The sequence below is a fragment of the Danio rerio genome, chromosome 1 (assembly GCF_052040795.2).
Source record: "Danio rerio strain M-AB ecotype USA chromosome 1, GRCz13ab, whole genome shotgun sequence".
Classification (NCBI taxonomy): Eukaryota; Metazoa; Chordata; class Actinopteri; order Cypriniformes; family Danionidae; genus Danio; species Danio rerio.
Window position 1 is genome coordinate 5,036,012 of NC_141021.1, and position 19,151 is coordinate 5,055,162.

The following is a 19,151-nucleotide window of genomic DNA, read 5'->3' on the forward strand; positions in this document are numbered from 1 at the left end:
CACAAAAAAAAAAAAAAAAAAAAACAATGGTGTGCTTGGTTTTAATGTAGCTTTATTCTTTTATGAGTAATTTACTTAGTTTCTGAACACTAATAACATAAACATAAATTGTGTTCAATGTGCTGCCCATTGTGTTGGATTGTCAATGCAACCCTCACTTTTCACACACTTATAGCAACACCGCAGGTGAAATGCCAGCATTTTTTTTTTTTTTTTGAGCATATTTAGCATATTTTTTATCAAATAAATGCAGTTATAGTGAATAAATAATGTCTGTTTTGGACATTTTGTTTATGTTTAGAAAAAAGCTAACCAGTGTAAGTTAACCAGATATTAGCATCACCAGAAACTACCTCCAAGGTGCACAAGAGACTATTCACTGCTGCATTTATGTCTATCCCCTTCTGACCCGTTTAATATTGTGTTCAAAGTGGATCTTTGTGCAGAAGAGCCCTAAAACCCATCTGATGAAGAGGCAAAGGTCATTTCTGCAGGTCTCGTCTCGTTTCTAACACGCGCTCTCAGGGATGAGTCAAAAAGGCTCCTCTGAATTTCACAAATGTCAATGGATATGCACACAGCTCTCGGGTTGCCATGGCAACACGCAGCTGATCTAAAAACAGAAAAAAAGTGCATGCAGTGATGTTCAGAGCAGTTTAACTTTTCGCATGAGTACTGCTTCCTTTCCTTCACACTCACACTACCTAACATCATAGAGTTGAGCTCTTCGCCAACTAAACACTGTAGGCGGATATGGTGAATGAATGAATGAATGAATGAATGAATCTTATTACCATATTCCCCAGTTGACTGGATACATTAATAATACCCCCCATTTGTTTATATATAGGAACTACTTTCTTCCGCCATTCATTCACTTCTGCAGCTGACATCAGAACAGCAGATAGTGTTGCTTAAAAACACAACGTCACGTTAGAGCTAGTATTTGATTGATTCTGTAGGCAATATCTAAATTGATGGTGATATCCAACTGCTGATTTTGCCCACATTTTAAGATTTAAAGGCTGAACGGCATGAAATGCCATCAGTCGCAGAGAGTTCCCTTCTCTGTTCACAATAATTAACCCAGAAAAAGCAAAGCAAACACAACCAGATTACTATGGTATAAATACAGCACTACAACATACAAATAGGAGAGATTGACTTAGAATGTCACTTACCTGATTAATAATGATTTGATCAGCTGTAGTATGAAATTACGCTAAGCTTTTCTCACCTAAGGACTTATTATGCAGTGTCTGTCGATATCTTGTAGCGCAGGAATCACCAAACTTGTTCCTGGAGGTCCTGTGTCCTGCAGATTTTAGCTCCAACCCTAATCAAATACAACCCTGCAGGGCACCAGACCTCCAGGAACGAGATTGGTGACCCCTGTTGTAGTGGAACGTCAACTCTCTTTGCTTTGCTCAATGACACGCTAATGGTCGCCTACGCACTGAATCAAAATTATTAATATTTAAAAAAAAAACACTATCCTTATAAATAAAATGCACAGTTGCAATCTAAACAACTACATTCTTGCCTCAAAAGTACATTATGTTGTTCAACAGCAGCAATATTTGTCAAACTGTAGTGAGTTTATTGATCTTCTGACATCAATCTTTGGTGCCGGAGTAGGGAAAAGAGGCTGTATGAGTGCTGATATTGCAGAATAACACACAGCTGTTATTTATTTATTTTTGGTATATTATATATTTATTTTTTTATTTCTTCTCTTTTTCATAATAATAATAATAATTACCTATTAATAAACTATTATTATTATTATTATTATTATTATCATCATTAGTAGTAGTAGTAGTAGTAGTAGTAGTAGTAGTAGTAATAGTAATAGTAGTATTAATTGTTTTTTTTTAAAACATGATATTTTTTAAATAGAATAATTGATTATCTTTCCAAACAAACAAACAAACAAACAAACAAACAAACAAACAAACAAACAAACAAATAAATAAATAAATAAATAAATAAATAAATAAATAAATGTGGGTTAGAATTTGTTGTTGTTGTTGTTGTTATTATTATTATTATTATCATTATTATTATTATTATTATTAGTAGTAGTAGTAGTATTAAAATAATCAGTTAAAATGTATATATTTGCAATTGTTTTATAAGTCTTTTATTTATTGTTTTTAGTTTTATTTTATTTTTAATGACACTTTTCACAACAACATAATTGATTTTATATACACGGTTGAAGTCAGAATTATTAAACCCCCTTTTTATTTTATTTTTTTCCCCATTTTAAATATTTCCCAAATCATGTTTAACAGAGCAAGGAAATGTTCACAGTATGTCTGATAATATTTTTTCTTCATGTTTGTTTTATTTTGGCTAGGATAAAAGCAGTTTTTTAATTTGAAAACCATTTTAGGGTGAGCGAATAATGATTTGAGTTAATTTTCTTTTTTGAGTGAACTATCCCTTTTAACATTCCACACTCAACAATGGCGGTTTTGCTCATTTTACATTGAAACTACATTCAGAATAAAACTTTTTATTTCTTCTTCAACCGTCCTTCAACCTGAGCAGAGGGAGTCTGTTTGATGCCATTAAAATTGAACATTACCCATAAACACCAAACCTGCATGACAGGAGCGATCCGCCAAGCTGGAGTACCTTGCAACTCCATCAAAATCAGCTCAGTGTCTTTCCTGTGGGACGCGTGCACCGCGCTCTGATTGGCAAATCTCAGTCTAGTTGCTGACTGCACACAATGCAAACTTCTTCTGTGGTCTGGAGGGATTTCGTCAGATGCCTCGAATCATTGTAATTCCTGAGTCGGTCAGGAGCGTTTCACTGGATGCTGTTCATTATAGAGCATTAATCTTGTCATGAACTGATCTTGAACCCGTTATCAGCATACGGCGGAAGTATAATTGGTGTAAGGAGATTTTTTGGAAGGATTTTTTTTTTTATTTATACGTCAGAGATGACTTTAGGGAGTCAAGAGGGACATTTGTATGAAAGCAGAAAAAAAGAAAAGAGCAGTTTATGCAGAAAATGTGCAATGAGTCTCTGTACTGCTCATAGCCTACGCTAAGACATATACAGTTAAGAAAGAATAAAATTTCCTACCACAGCTTAGCCTTACTACCTAATGACTTCAGCCCCATTGACACCCTCTGCCATTGCATTGGCGAAATGAACAAATGGATGTGCTAAAACCTTCTTCAGGTAAATAAAGTGAAGACAGAAGTCATTGCATTTGGGAACAGAGATGAGGTTCTCAAGGTGAACGCGTACCTTGGCTCTAGGGGTCAAACAACAAAAAATAAGGTCAAGAATCTTGGTGAGATCTGGTGAGTCAGATCTGTGTTCCAACAGTCATGTCAAAACAGTAACTAAATCAGCATACTATCATCTAAAAAACATTGCTGAAATGCTTTGTTTCCAGTGAAGACTTGGAGAAACATGTTCATGCTTTTATCAGCAGCAGAGTGGATTACTGAAATAGACTCCTCACTTGCCTTCCTGAAAAGACAGTCAGACAGTTGCAGCTCATCCGGAACACTGCTGCCATCTGACCAGTACCAGAAAATCAGATCACATCACACCTGTCTTCAGGTCTCTACACTGGCTCCCAGTTACTCTAAAAAATAGAATTTTAAGTTTTACTACTCGTCTATAAATCACTAAATAGCCTAGGACCTGAATACATTACATATATGCTCACTGAATACAAACCCAACAGATCATGAGGGTCATACAAACTAGTAATTCAAAGAGTTCAGTCAAAGCAGAGTAAATCCGCCTTAAGCTACTGCACCCCCCGCTGCTGGAATCAGCTTCCAGAAATGATCAGATGTGCTCCAACATTAGGCACATTCAAATCAAGACTGAAAACACATCTGTTTAGCTGTGCCTTTACTGAATGAGCACTGTGCTACGTCCGATAGATCACACTAAGACGTCTTTGTTTTCTTTTGAACTCTTTTATAACCTGTTTTAACATATTTTAATGTGTTTTTATCTGTTTTGTTTATTAGTTTTGATTTTCTTACACTTGTCTCTTTTATTCTTGTTTTTGTAAAGCACTTTGATAGCCATTCTGTACAAAATGGGCTATATAAATAAACTTGCCTAGCCTTACAGTTTAAATTATTAGCTTAAAGGGGCTAATAATGTTGTCGTTAAAAAGGTGTTTGAAATTGAAAACTTGAAAAACAAATAAGACTTTCTCCAAAAGAAAAAAATATTATCAGACATACTGTGAAAATTTCCTTGCTCTGTTAAACATTTATTCATTCATTTCCTTGTCGGCTTAGTCCCTCTCTTAATCCAGAGTCGCCACTGCGGAATGAACCACCAACTTATCAAGCTCGTTTTTATGCAGTGGATGCCCTTCCAGCCGCAACCCATCTCAGGGAAACATCCACACAGACTCATTCACACATACTCATACACTACGGACAATTTAGCCTACCCAATTCACCTGTACCGCATGTCTTTGGACTGTAGGGGAAACCGGAGCACTCGGAGGAAACCCACGCAAATGTCGTGAGAACATGCAAACTCCACACAGAAACGCCAACTGAGCCGAGGCTCGAACCAGCAACCTTGTTGCTGTGAGGCGACAGCACTACCTACTGCGTCACTACCTCACCTCTGTAAAACATAATTTGGGAAATATTTAAAAAAAGAAAAAAAATCAAAGGGGGCTAATAATTCTGACTTCAAATGTATATACAAAGATAGCAAAGATAAATAAATCAGTTATTAGAAATGAGTTATTAAAACTAATATTTTTAGAAATGTTTTGAACAAACCTACCCTCCGTTAAACAGAATTTGTGGAAAAAAATAAACACAGAGGTCTAATAATTCTGACTTCAACTATATATATATATATATATATATATATATCAATTATATCAATTATGCCTCATGTTTTATTGGCAGTTTTATTGATCACTAAGATATGATTGACTTGAATTTAAGCAGAGGTGGGTAAAGTATCCAAAATCTATATTCAAGTAAAAGTACAAGTACTTGTGAAAATTTTTACACAATTAAAAGTAACAATCTTAAAAGTTCAAAAGTCATATGGATCTTTTTTTTTATTATCATTATTTGACAGTAACATGGGAACGCCACCAAATGTAGCGAAGTAAGAGTACTGATTTTCCTCTAATAATTTACAGAGTAAAAGTACACATAATTAAATGTACTAAAAAAGTACACGTTACCCAATAACTTTACTCACGTAAATGTAACAAAGTAAATGTAACTCGTTACTACGCACCTCTGGATTTAAGTTACTTCGATTTAAAAATGAAAATTGGAAAAATAGCTTAGATGTAGCTAAGTTACTTTTGCCAAGTAGCTTTTAGCTTAGCTTGCTACATTACACAATGGGAAGCTTTTAGTGTAGTTAAGCTACATTTTAAGTAGAGTAGCTAATAGCATTTTTTTCAAGTAGCTTGCCCAACACTGCTCAACTAAATGTTTTTTTTGTGTTACTGACAAATAATTTTAGGCCAGTGCAGCTAATGTTTTCAAAAGTTGAGTGAAAAAGAAAAAGCAAAAGGAAATAAGGATTATGCTTTATTTTTTTTACTGGCTTATATTTTTTACAGTGCATATTGTATAGATGCAGCCACCGACTGAGTTTATGTCATTTGCAATAGTTAATGTGACTGCAGTAATTGCCCTTATAGCGTGTTGGTTTAGTTCATGGCTTATAACAGTCTAACAAAGACTAAATCCCTATAGGAATTTTTTTTTTCAGAGCTGTGGAAAATGTGCAAGCACCAATGCACTTATTGCAGACTTTGATTTGAGACCTAATTCTGAAACAGTTCCACACTATATTACTAGACTTTTAATCTCACGAGACGAATCTGAGAAGCAGGAGAGTTAAGCGATATTTGCTCTTCATTTAATCTCATTGAGAAATGCACAAGATCCTGTTTACGATTTTCTCTCCTACGGGAATGGAGACAAAAAGACGGCGTAATTAGTACTCGAGCATTGCAGTGTGATCAGAAATGCAATCTTACAATTGACAATCCTCTAATCCTAATATGGCGGAGGGTTTGATTCTCCTAAACCTGCCTGATTAGCTCTTAACCTCAAGTGCCTCCATCCTTTAAGAGTCCTTTTAAAACCTCTTATTGTTTGCTGTCCACTCGGTGCTGGCAGGAGCGAGCGTGAATCCTTCATCCCGAAGACAACAGCCGTGTCCTTCAAAGCGCTATTTCCCAAGTGCCATGTAGCGGCTTTATGCCCATCAGAGGCGACTGGGAGCCCGAGCGACTCTTTTGGCTGAAACGGCATCTTCGGCGACAGCCCACCAAAGACTCTTTGGCACGGCTCCTCATCCGGTTAAAGGAACGGGATTGGGATGCAGTTGGCAAGCCCTGGGTAAAACTGTTATCGCTCCCAAACAGATAAGAAGCAAATCTAATCAGAGGAGAAAAAAGGCATATACTGCAATTTTTCCACTTTTCTTGCTTCATTTTTTTTTTTATATTTCGCACTCTCTCTTTCTCTGCCTCTCGCTCCCGATTGACTTGAATCCATCAGGGGAGACTCAAAAGTGGCAGGCGAAATACAAATAGCATGATTTTTTTGAGAGAGTAGCAACCACTGTGAACCGATGACTCTTTTGTAAGGCAAAAATCAATAGGCGCCTTTGAGCAAATGGCCTAGTAACACATAAAGAAACTCTTTTTGAGTAACTCCAGTGGTTCTACGCGTACCATCTACGCAGAACAACAGACTGTAAGACATACGTCCTTATTTTCACCTCAGTCCTTCCCACAGGTTTGAAATATACTTGTGATGGCAGCCGGATTGAAACACAATTTTCCCCCAGAACATACCCCAGCAAGCAATTTTTGCTAAGATGAGTCTAATGGACGTCTAAACATAGCAGTCTTGGCTAAAACAAAGCTAAATTTGGGCTGTCAGTGAAAATCTAATCAATGTCTAAGAATAGGCCAAAATTACCCTACTGAAAAAAACAGCTTAAATCAGCATAGGCTGGTTGTCTGATTTTAGCTGGTCGACCTGGCTGGTTTTAGAAGGGTTTTGGCCATTTCCAGACTGGTTTCCAGCCATTTCCAGCCTGGTCTTAGCTAGTCAGACCAGCTGAATCCAGCTAAAACCAGCTTGACCAGCCTGGTTTAAGCTAGACATAGCTAGTTTTGGCTGGGCTCCCAGCCTGGCTAGGCTGGTCAAGCTGGTTTTAGCTGGTCATCTCCCAGCTAAGACCAGGTTGGAAATGGCTGGAAACCAGCCTGGAAATGGCCAAAACCCCTCTAAAACCAGCCTGGTCGACCAGCTAAAACCAGCCAACAAGCCTAGGCTGATTTAAGCTGGATTTTTCAGCAGGGTACACTAGTCGTCAAATAAACAGAAATGAATACATTTTGTACAGGATTGTCAAGATTTTAGTACATGTATGAAATACGTAATATATTAACATCAAATCAATAAAATATACAGCAAATGAGAAGTATGTAAAGTTTATTCATAAACTAATTTTGAGAGGATCACGTGATCATCATTGAACATGGCTGGTTCTGCATTAGCATGTATGATCCACCAATCAGGCCGTTCCTAACCCACTATAAAGAGCCAGGGTTTTTTACTACAGCCATCTTCGATTTGAAGAATCCCCCCTTCCACCCCTACCTCTTCACCTTTTCCTTCATAGGGTGGCATGGTGGTCCAGTGGTTAGCACTGTTGACTCACAGCAAGAACGTCACCAATTCTAGTACTTAAACAGGCTGGCGGTCGTTTCTGTGCGTAGTTTGCATGTTCTTCCCGTGCTCATGTGGGTTTTCCCCGGGTTCTCCGGTTTCCTCGCACATTCCAAAAACATGCACAACAAGTGAATTGATCAATATTTAAACTTTTTTTTTTTGTTTAAATTCAACACAAATAAATTTTTTGCTACCACTTAACGTAAAAAAATAACTTTTTGGACTATTTTGAACTCGGACAGAATTACTCTCTAACAGAGGTTACCAAAACAAGCTCATTCTGGAAACGTACCCCCGCGGACGTTTCTGGAGACCGCGATTTATGTGGCCCGAGGTACGCAAGGCTGCGTTTAGTTTTTTTCGAGCGAACGCTGCGGGGCGGTGTGGTGCCGCTCTGCCCCTCCTCTTCGCGCTCGCCGGCCGAAGGCTCGCCTCCGAGTGGAGGGCTTTCCCGATGCAACCAGTTTGTCCGCTTAGCTCACAGCGTTGCGTCGGCGGAGCGGAGGCCCCGGAGGAGGAGGAGGAGCCGGCCGCGGGCTTTTGCTTTTTTTTTTTTTTTCTGGACGGCTTTTGCGAACCGTCGCTCGGGTTTAGGGAAGGAGGAGGATGAGGAGGAAGAGGAGGGCGGCCGAGTCGGCCGATCTGGCGGCTCTTCGCGCGAGAACGGCGCGGGCGCGAACGGCGCGTGCTCCCGAGAGGCGCCCGAGACGCGAAAAAGCGCACACAGCGGCCTCTCGTGGATCCGCGAAAACAAAAACAATGAGCCCCGGTTGTTGCGTGTGTTTTTGAACCCAAATAAGGACTAAATGTCTGCTGTGTGTAGTCGTTCTGTAATTGGTAACACATTGGAGACTGTATGTGTTCATAAACGTTGCATTTATTAATTTATTTTATATAACTGCAGACGTTACAGTAGGCTATTTTACACTGTCATTGATCTGCAGTTATAATCAAACCATGTTCATAGGTTAGTAATGAACATTTATACAGAAGTATTTATGCCTCTGTTTTGTGGGAAGTGCTTCTCATATGATATGTGAACGACCCCTACAGCTTTACTGTAGACATTTCCTCGAGCGAGAATGATGTTGACTGCAACTTTCTGTTGTACACCACACCCACCATTGGTATTCTTTGGCAGTGGAGACACAAGCCTTACAAAGGTGACCCGTAGCGAACCACACTGTACCCCTCAATGGAAATTGGTCATAATAGTAACAAAATAAAAGAAAAAATGTTGTCAAGATGTGTCACTAAATATACTTTGGCAAATTCCTTAAGGCCTGTGATAATAAATGGGACAAAGCTACTGGCAGAACACAACTACCAATCGACAGTATGTCAGAATGTCCCCAACAGCGCCTAAATGTTAGCTGAAAATGGACCTTACAAAATCTCAGTACAGACTGGTACAGAAGTACATACTTTTGACAACCCTAGGTTAGATATGAAAATGGTCTTGTGCGTGCCAGGTTTCATAAGACTGTCAGAATCCTGTTCTTGAATATCCCGCAGTCCTTAAGACACCATGCAGCAGACATCTGAAAAGGCAAGCAGCCATATGATTGGTGTCACGGCAGCGCTGGAAGGGGGAGCGCAGACTATTTAGTCATGTGGAGATCCTTAGGGGAAGCCATATGCTTACCAGACCTGTTGGTGACGTCTTCGCTTCTTAAGCACAGTTTATTAAAGCTGGGAATCCTCCATGATTGCTGGATGTGTTTAGGTTGGGGAAAAAGCGTTCAGTTTGATCTCATGTATCAGAGATTGTCAACTCATTTTAACTGAATGAATTAGATACAGGTAGTGGTTTGGGAAAGGTTTGAGAGAAGTTCTTACCCCAGGTGGAGGAGATCAAGTATCTTGGGGATTTGTTCACGAGTGAGGGCAGGATGGAACGTGAGTTTGACAGGAGGAGCTGCAGCAGTAATACGGTCAATGTACTGGTCCGTTGTGGTAAAGAAGGAGCTGATCCGAAAGGCGAAGCTCTCAATTTACTGTTCAATCTACATTCCTACTCTCACCTATGGTCATGAGCTTTGGGTAATGACGGAAAGGTCAAGATCTTAGATACAAGCCGCCAAAATGAGTTTCCTTCGCAGGAGCTCGGAGTAAAGCCGCTGCTCCTCCACATCCAGAGAATTCAGCTGAGGTGGCTCGGGCATCTGTTTCAGATGCCTCCTGGAGGCCTACCTAAGGAGGTGTTCCAGGCATGTCCGACCAGGAGAAGGCCTTGGGGAAGACTCAGGACACCCTGGAGGGACTATGTCTCTCGGATGGAGGAAGTCTTTATGGAGAGGGAAGTCTGGGGTTCTCTCCTGAAACTGCTGCCCCTGCAATCCAGCCCCGGAAAAGTGGCAGAAAATGAATGAATGAATGAATGATTAAGTTGAAACTATGAAACATAAATAAAGGCGCACCTGAAAACATGATATGTACCGTATGAACCATAACATGGTTAAATAATTTATTTTCTTTTCAGCTCAGTCCCTTTATTAATCAGGGGTCGCCACAGTGGAATGAATCATCAACTTACCCAGCATATGTTTTACGCAGCAGAAGCCTTTCCAGCCGCAACCCAACACTGGGACACACACATACACACTCATTCACACACATACATTACGGCCAATTTAGCTTATTCAATTCGCCTATACCACATGTGACCATGGGAGAAACCGGAGCACCCAGAGGAAACACAGGGAGAACATGCAAACTCCACACCGAAATGCCAACTGATCCAGCCAGAGCTCGAACCAACGACCTTCTTGCTGTGAGGCATTCATGCTACCCACAGCGCCACCATGATGCCCCATTTTTGGATAATCTATTGTATACTTTAGATTAAGAACCATTTAACAATATAAATACAATTTACATTTATATATTACAAATATTAGGTATTTACAGAGGAATCTCTTTTTATGACAGCATCATTAAAGCCATCCAGATAAATAAAGAAAGAACGAAAGGAAAAATGGGCGACGGAGTGGCACAATAGCTGGTTCGAGCCTTGGCTCAGTTGGCGTTTCTGTGTGGAGTTTGCATGTTCTCCCTGCGTTCGCTTGGGTTTCCACCGGGTGCTCCGGTTTCCTCCACAGTCCAAAGACATGCGGTACAGGTGAATTGGGTAGACTAAATTGACCGTAGTCTACGAGTGTGTGTGAATGTGTGTGGATGTTTCCCAAAGATGGGTTGCGGCTGGAAGGGCATCCATTGCGTAAAAAAACTTGTTGGATAAGTTAGTGGTTCATTCCGCTGTGGCGACCCCGGATTAATAAAGGGACTAAACTGACAAGAAAATGAATGAATGAAGAAAGAAAATTTAACAAATGAACATTTTAATACAAAATGTTCTGTTTAAACAAGCAAATTAAGTATGAACAAATCCCTGATGACACAACTGTCAGACATGAATGAATCTGTAATATCTGGTTTTGTGTAAAGATGACATTTTTGGCATTTAGGGGGAAAAAAAAACACCTTCACAAATATGTAATGTAATTGAAATCTACAGGAACAAACTGATTACGTTCAACAAAAGAAGCACTTAACAGTGCATGCTTGGATGTTTTCTTTACATTAGACTGAATGCCATGCAATAAAATAATGAAAAAGCGGCAAATCTCAAATGTGTCGAGTGCATGAAATGCACTTCATTCCCTCACCGCGTCTTGCATTAAACACTTCACATCAGGTCAGCATCCTAACAAAACAGAATTGCTCCCCTTCATCATAGAGTTGAGCTCTTCTAAGAACCAGCAGCTCTTAATTAAAGCACAGCACAAGGCTAATTACGGGAATGTTGTATTTAGGGTCAATCGTTCAGCATAGTTTTGCTTCATTGATTTTAATGGCGTTTCTTGAATGTGCAACTTGTCTCTGACATTTACAACAAGACATTTAATAAATGAATTAAACAAAGAGGCACTTTAAACAACATCGCCCGCAGAACATGTTTACTAGCTCCAGCTCAAGGTCCTTGTCCAGTCCACTTTCCTCTCTTTTTTTCTTACTACTTTCACTCTCCTACATACAAAGGTTTGTTTTAAACAATTATTTTAAAATATTTATATACACTGTAAACTTTTTTTTTTTTAATTTACAACGCCAAACCAGAAAAAATTGGGACAGTATGGAGAAGGTAAAGAAAATAAGGAAAGTAGTGATTTCCAAATTTACTTTGACTTGTACTTCATTGTAGACAATATGAACACAAAATATTTAATATTTATTCAACTTCATTTAATTTATAAATTATTTCGTGTCATTCAGACCTGCAACACACTCCAAAAAAGTTGGGACAAGAGTAATTCTAAAACTTGTAATTCATAAATTGTAAAAAAAATTAGTAATTTATAAATTGTAAAAAAATTGTAATTCATAAATTGTAAAAAAAATTAATTCATAAATTGTAAAAAAAATTGTAATTCATAAATTGTAAAAAAAATTGTAATTCATGAATTGTAAAAAAAATGTAATTCATAAATTGTAAAAAAAAATTGTAATTCATAAATTGTGAAAAAAAATTGTAATTCATAAATTGTAAAAAATTTGTAATTCATAAATTGTAAAAAATTGTAATTCATAAACTGGTTAAATGATTTAATTTGAACCAAAATATGTCAACAAGTGGTTATGAATTGTACTAAAGCAACATCCAAGAAAGTCTAGTCCTTTAGGAGCAAAGATGGGCTGAGGATCGCCAGTTTGCAGTGCAGTAGCTTGTAGAACAAAATAAAAATATTTAAACACATCACTAAAAAAAAAAAACACTTAAAATATTTTGTTCAAACAAAATCAGCTAAAACAAAACAATTATTTTTGGGGACAGCCTAATTATTATTATTTTTTTATGTTCTATGCACTTACAGCATTTTTTTTTTCTGTATTGTTGTTGCTATTATGATCAATTTTCATTTTAAAATCTAAATATAACCAGGAGCTTATAGAACAAAACAAAAAACTACACTCAAACCCATAGCTATAGTATATCTTTAGAAATATAGCTTTTCCAAGCGGTTTCCCAACATTTGTTCAGTAGATTTTACATCTGAAGCTATGAACACATCAGATTCAAGCATGAATTATACTTCTCAGACGTTTTTACGCCCCCCAAAGTGACTTACACCGCGTTCAAGTCCTACATCTAATCAGTTCCTGCATTCCCCAGGAATCAAACCCGTGACCTTGTGGTTGCGAGTGCCATTGCTCTGCTGATTGTGACGTTCTCAGTGTAACAGAAGGCAGAATCGGGCCTCTGCCATTGGGTTCAGCGGCTTCACCTCGCCTTGTGATTGGCTGTGGGATTTAGGGCCGCTCTGCCGCCTCACAGGCTCAGGGGTTAAGGTTAGGATGGTAAGAATAAGCAAGTCGGTCCCTGCTGGTGTTCATGTGCATGGGTAAAATGCATGTTTTGTCATTGGGAGATTTTTGAAAGTGAACTGTTCGCCTGTGCAATACCACACCTTTTTCTGTTTATTTATTTATTTATTATAGCCACAGACATATCAGAAACAAAATTGCATATCTTGATTAATTTGGGCCTCTGAATAAAACTCTCCCACTCTCGCGTAACTAAAATCAAATGCTAGTTAATTAAATACTAATATATGCATAGCATTTGTGTAACATTTATTTTCAATTAATTACCTTCTAATTTGTTTTTGCAGATCAAAACTCTGCAAACCGTGATCAATACTGTCACAATGCCTGTAAAGTGTAGTGTTTATTATTAAGACGGTGTCCCTGAAAGAACTGAAGGATCGTCTGCAGCTCTCCAGAATCTCTCAGGGGTCTGTGTTCTCCTTAAGACTTCTTAAGGGAGACTTTTGTCCTATTTTTGCTAACATTAAATACTTTGTCATGTTTGTACCAGACACCGGCATACCCTTGAGTAATCTATTTTTAAATGACCAAAAAAAAAAAAAAAAAAATGCATTAACACAGTTTTCTGGTCTCTTCATAAAAAAGAAAGTTGTTTTCAATTAATGATTGGCAGAGAGAAGGACATGAGGACAATTCATTCATTCATTCATTCATTCATCCATTAACCCAACCATACATTAATTCACCCAATTCATTAATTCATCTAACCATTCATTCCTTCATCCAGCCATTGACTGATTCACCCAAACATTAATTCATTCATTCACTCAATAGCCTTACCATTCATTCATTCATTCATTCACCCATTCATTCTTCATCCAACCAACCATACATTCATTCATTCATTCACTAACTCAACCAACCATCCATTCATTATTCATTTATTCATTTACCCACTCACCCATTTAGTCAGTCATTCACCCAACCAAATGTACATTAATTCGCCCAACCAACCAACCAACCAACCAACCAACCATTTATTAATTATATCATTCATTCATTCATTCATTCATTCATTCATTCATTCATTCATTCATTCATTCACCCAATCAACCTTTTACCAACCACCCATTCATTCACATTCATTTACATATAGAATTCATTTATTCATTCATTCTTTTACCCAACCACCCATTCATTGATTCATTCATTCATTTACAGATAGCAATAATTTATTCATTAATTCATTCATCCTACCAACCAACCAACCACACATTCATTCATATTCATTCACAGATAGTATTCATTCATTTATTCATTCACCCACCCACCCAACCAACCAACCAATTATTCAATCATAAATTCATTCAACCATTCATATAAAAACTTGAAAAGGTTGTTCTATCTAATTAATCTAATCAATAAATCTATCAAGTCTAATCAAAGAAATGGTTCCTTTTTTACCATAACATATCAAAATAAATACAGAATTTATAATAATTGACTGTGGTCATGGACAAAAATTATTGTAGAAAAAAAAGAGTAGTGTACAATATTCAGCTGTATAGGCATCTTCTACATAAAGTTTTTTTGTCACCATTACTTTTTGTTTCGAAGATGAGAGAACAGAGGAGAATAGTGTGTTTAGAGTCTACCAATGCATACAATGAATGATCCACCAATGAACAAATGATCTTTTAACTGGCTACATCTTGGTACACTTTATATTCCAAAGTAAAGAAAAATTATTAGAAATGAAAGAAATACAGTAGGCGACTTTACCTTGTATATTAATGGCTTTGGTTTCCACAATACAGCACTGTTATTGAAAACCTGCTTGCCTATAATCATGTCCTATAAAATAAACGCTTCTACCCCTCTCCAGAGTTTGCATCTTTTATCTGGGCCGGCTTGTACACCTTCAGCTGGTGCCGCGGAGGCTGAACAGATAGCAGATGGGGAATTGGAGAAACCACTCTTCACTTATTATTCTGGGAGATTTCAGCAAACCGAGACTAAGCAAAAGTACTCCTGTAGTACAAACAACACGTCAAAACTGATGATCAGCGCTACGCTGGGATAAAAGACACCACTCATGCTGCTCGCAGACATTTGATCACAATGGGTCACTATGAAATATGTACAGACAATTCAATTCATTTAGCAAACCATTCATTCATCCATTTGACCAACCACCAACATTCATTGATTCATTTATTCATTCAATAAATCATTCATTCATCCACCCATCCATTCGACCAACCAACTATTCATTCATTCATTTATTTATTCATTCATTCAATAATTAACTCAACAATTCATTCATTCATTCATTCATTCATTCATTCATGTCAAAAATGATGACCAGTGCTAAGCCATGATGAAAGACGTCACTCATGCTACTCGGAGACATTTGTTTACAATAGGACTTTGTTGTTGTTAATATGGAACACAGACAATTCAATTCATTTAACTAACCACACATTCATTATTTAATTAATTATTTAATCCATTTATCTATCCAACCAACGGACCGATCGACCAACCAACTAACCAACCATTCATTCATTCACCCAATCAACCATTCATTCATTCATGCAACCAACCAATCAACAAAACAATCCAACCAACAGCCATTCATTCACTCACCCAATTAAAGATTCATTCATTTAGTAATTAATTCACCCAACTGTTCATTCATTCATTCATTCATTCATTCATATATTCACATCAAAACTGATGATCAGCGCTACACCGTGATAAAAGACACCACTTATGCTGCTTGGAGACATTTGATCACAATGACATTTTGCCAGTATGGAATTTAATTTATCCTTTCATTCATTCATTCATTCATTCATTCATTCATTCATTCATTCATTCATTCATTCATTCATTCATTCATTCATTCGTTCATTCATTTAAACAACCAACCAACATTTATTTATTTTATTCACCCAATCAAACATTCATTCATTCATCCATTTAACCAACAAACCAAGCAAAAATTCATCCATTCAATTACCCAATCAACCATTCATTCATTTATCCAACCATTCATTCATTAATTTATTCATTCATTCATTCATTCACATCAAAACTGATGATCAGTGATACGCCATGACAAAAGACGCCACTCCTGCTGCTCAGAGACGTTTGATCACAATGGGGCTTTGTCATTATGAAATAGACAAATCAATTATTTACCCATTTATTCATTTTTTTATCCATCCACCCATCCATTCATTAATTCATAGATTCATTTTTTCACGTCAAAACTGATGATCAGAGATACGTTGTGATAAAGGACGCCGCTCATGTGCTCGAAGACATTTGATCACTATGGGGCTTTGTCATTCTGGAATACAGACTAACTGTTTTTTAAGGTCAAAGGAAGGAAAAGTTTAGGAATTGAGGCAGATGATTAAAGGTGATAATGGATAATGTTGTAAATAAACTCAATATCCTTGCACAAATAAATTGTTTTGCTTCTTAAGTGGTTACACTGTTAAAAAAAAAAAAAAAAAAAGGTTGGGTTCCATGCTATTTGTCATGTTGTCGAATCGATTAGCTTAACTGCTTTTTGTGATCAAAAATAATTTAATTGCTAATAAATGAATAAATAAATAAATAAATCAACCCTATTTAATGCCTAAACTGATGTTATTAAACTTTACCATAAAGGACCACATTCAAACCTCTGTGAATTTCAACATCAGCCGAGTAAAGGAGTGGGTGAAAATGGATATCACTGTGAAACTCGGAGCCGCAGAGTTTGAGCAACTTTCATTAAGTTGCTGGGCAAATAAATGTCAGTTTAGTTTCAGATGCAGCCACATTATTCGCCATCATCAGCATAATCTAAAGGAAATTAAGTTGACGTGGCACATCAGTCACGGCGGTTTGCATTGTGCATGAATGTGCCAGAAAGTGTTGTCAAATATGCGAATGCCACAAACAAGATTGCAGCGGCGGACCATGGAGGAGGCAGAAGAAAATATTTAAAAATACATGCAACATTAAATATGGTATAACCTTTTATTACACAGATGGTTCTTAATGAGAAAGAATTAAACTGGTCAAAATTGGCAGAGTAGAAGACATTTATAATGCTACACAAGATTTCTGTTTCAAATAAAAGCTGAATTTTTCATATTTCTATTCTTCAAAGAAACATGAATTCTGTTTTCAGAATAATATGAAGCAGCACATCTTATTCCACATTAATAATGCTTCTAGAATGACTTCTGAAGGGTCAAGTAACAATCGAGAGTGAAGTAATAATGATGGATTTTCAGCTTTGATTCTCAAGAATAAACTACAATTTAAAATGCACGTAAATATTGAACAAATACATTAAAGTGTGATATTCTGCCATTTTAACTGTTAATCAGACAACTTGGATGATGTCTAGAGGATCATGTGACACTAAAAACTGAAGCTAAAATCGCAGTTTTGGATCAGCAGAATAAATCATGTAAATTGGTATATTTAAAATTTTCATTCATTATCAGCGTAGTCCCTTTCATAATCAGGGGGTCGCCACGGTGGAATGAACTGCCAACTTATCCAGCATATGTTTCACGCAGAAGATGCCCTTACAGCTGCAACCCATAGTGGGAAACACCCATACACTCTCACATTCACTACGGCCAATTTACTTTATTCTATTCACCTATAGCGCATGTGTTTGGACTGTGGGGGAAACCGGACCACCCGGAGTAAACCCACGTGAAGACGGGGAGAACATGCAAATTAATCCAGCGACCTTCTTGCTGTTAGGCGATCGTGCTACCCACTGCGCCACCATTATGCCTATTTAGAATATAAAAATATACATTTATAACATAAATGTAAAAAAAAAAAAATTATATATATATATATATATATGTGTGTGTGTGTGTGTGTGTGTATATATATATATATATATATATATATATATATATATATATATATATATATATATATATATATATTTTTTTTTTTTTTACATTTATGTTATAAATGTATATTTTTATATTCTACATAGGCATAATGGTGGCGCAGTGGGTAGCACAATCGATATATATATTTTTTTTTTAAATGTATAATTTTTTTATACAAAAATTTTTATATTTCAATGTTTGATCAAAATATTTGAATAGGTGAGAAGTATTAAATACATATATTCAATAAACAAATAAATAAACAAACAAACAACAAACAAAAAAATAAACATTTTACTAATCTCGCCTTTTGAAAAGCCATAAAAAATATATTATCTAATTTTATTACCATATTGATTATTTAGGAACATTAATAATGTTTAGGAAATGGATATGATCATTAACATATTATTTATTGAATAAGAAAATACTTTTTAAAATATGGTTGTATGTGATATTGTTATGCATCAATTACTATTTAATTTATTTATAAATGTATGATAAGATTAATAATAACAATAATATATTTGATGGGAGGTGTGTGTTAACTCGAGGCCACAGGTCAAGTGCCTTAGTGTTCCACCAGTGACAATATACAGCCATATTGCACTGCTACGAGTGTGATATTGCATTTATACAACAGTTCAACAACATAATTATGTATAAAAAAAAGATAATCAAACACGGAGTCTCAATAATCCTTTTGTATTAGGAACTACTATAGCCATTCATTCACACTACAGCTGACGTCAGAACAGCAGAAAACATTACTACTTCACGTCAACGTCACTTGGTATAAATGGTATAAATACAGCACTAAAAAATTCAAAGGAGAGAGATCGAATGTCACTTGAAATTTACGTTGAGAAACCACTGAGTTTTTCTCCCACATAAGACTTATTATGCAGTCTTTGCTGCCATCTTGTGGCAGAATGTCAACCGTCTTTGCTCTGCTCAGAATGACTAGCTATCAATCTCTGAATATCCAAAATTATAAATATTTAAAATTTGGCACTATCTTAATAAATAAATCACATATTTACAACCTAAACAACCACATTCTCACCTAAAAAAAGCTTCAAAAGTACATAATGTTGTCCAACAGGTGCAATATTTGTCAAATTGTAGTGAGTTTATTCTTCTCCTTGTCATGTGGGTGGAG

At 36.7% G+C, this 19,151-nt stretch overlaps 1 long non-coding RNA gene across 1 annotated transcript in view; it reads left to right on the top strand.

Moving 5' to 3' along the window:
* LOC137495392 (uncharacterized) overlaps positions 1–16,537 on the top strand; it is a 143,023-nt gene extending 126,486 nt beyond the window's left edge. The window contains exon 4 of the long non-coding RNA XR_015476117.1: positions 14,950–16,537. This is a non-coding gene — a long non-coding RNA (uncharacterized LOC137495392). The remainder of the gene's footprint in view (positions 1–14,949) is intronic.
* Positions 16,538–19,151: the final 2,614 nt, after the last annotated feature.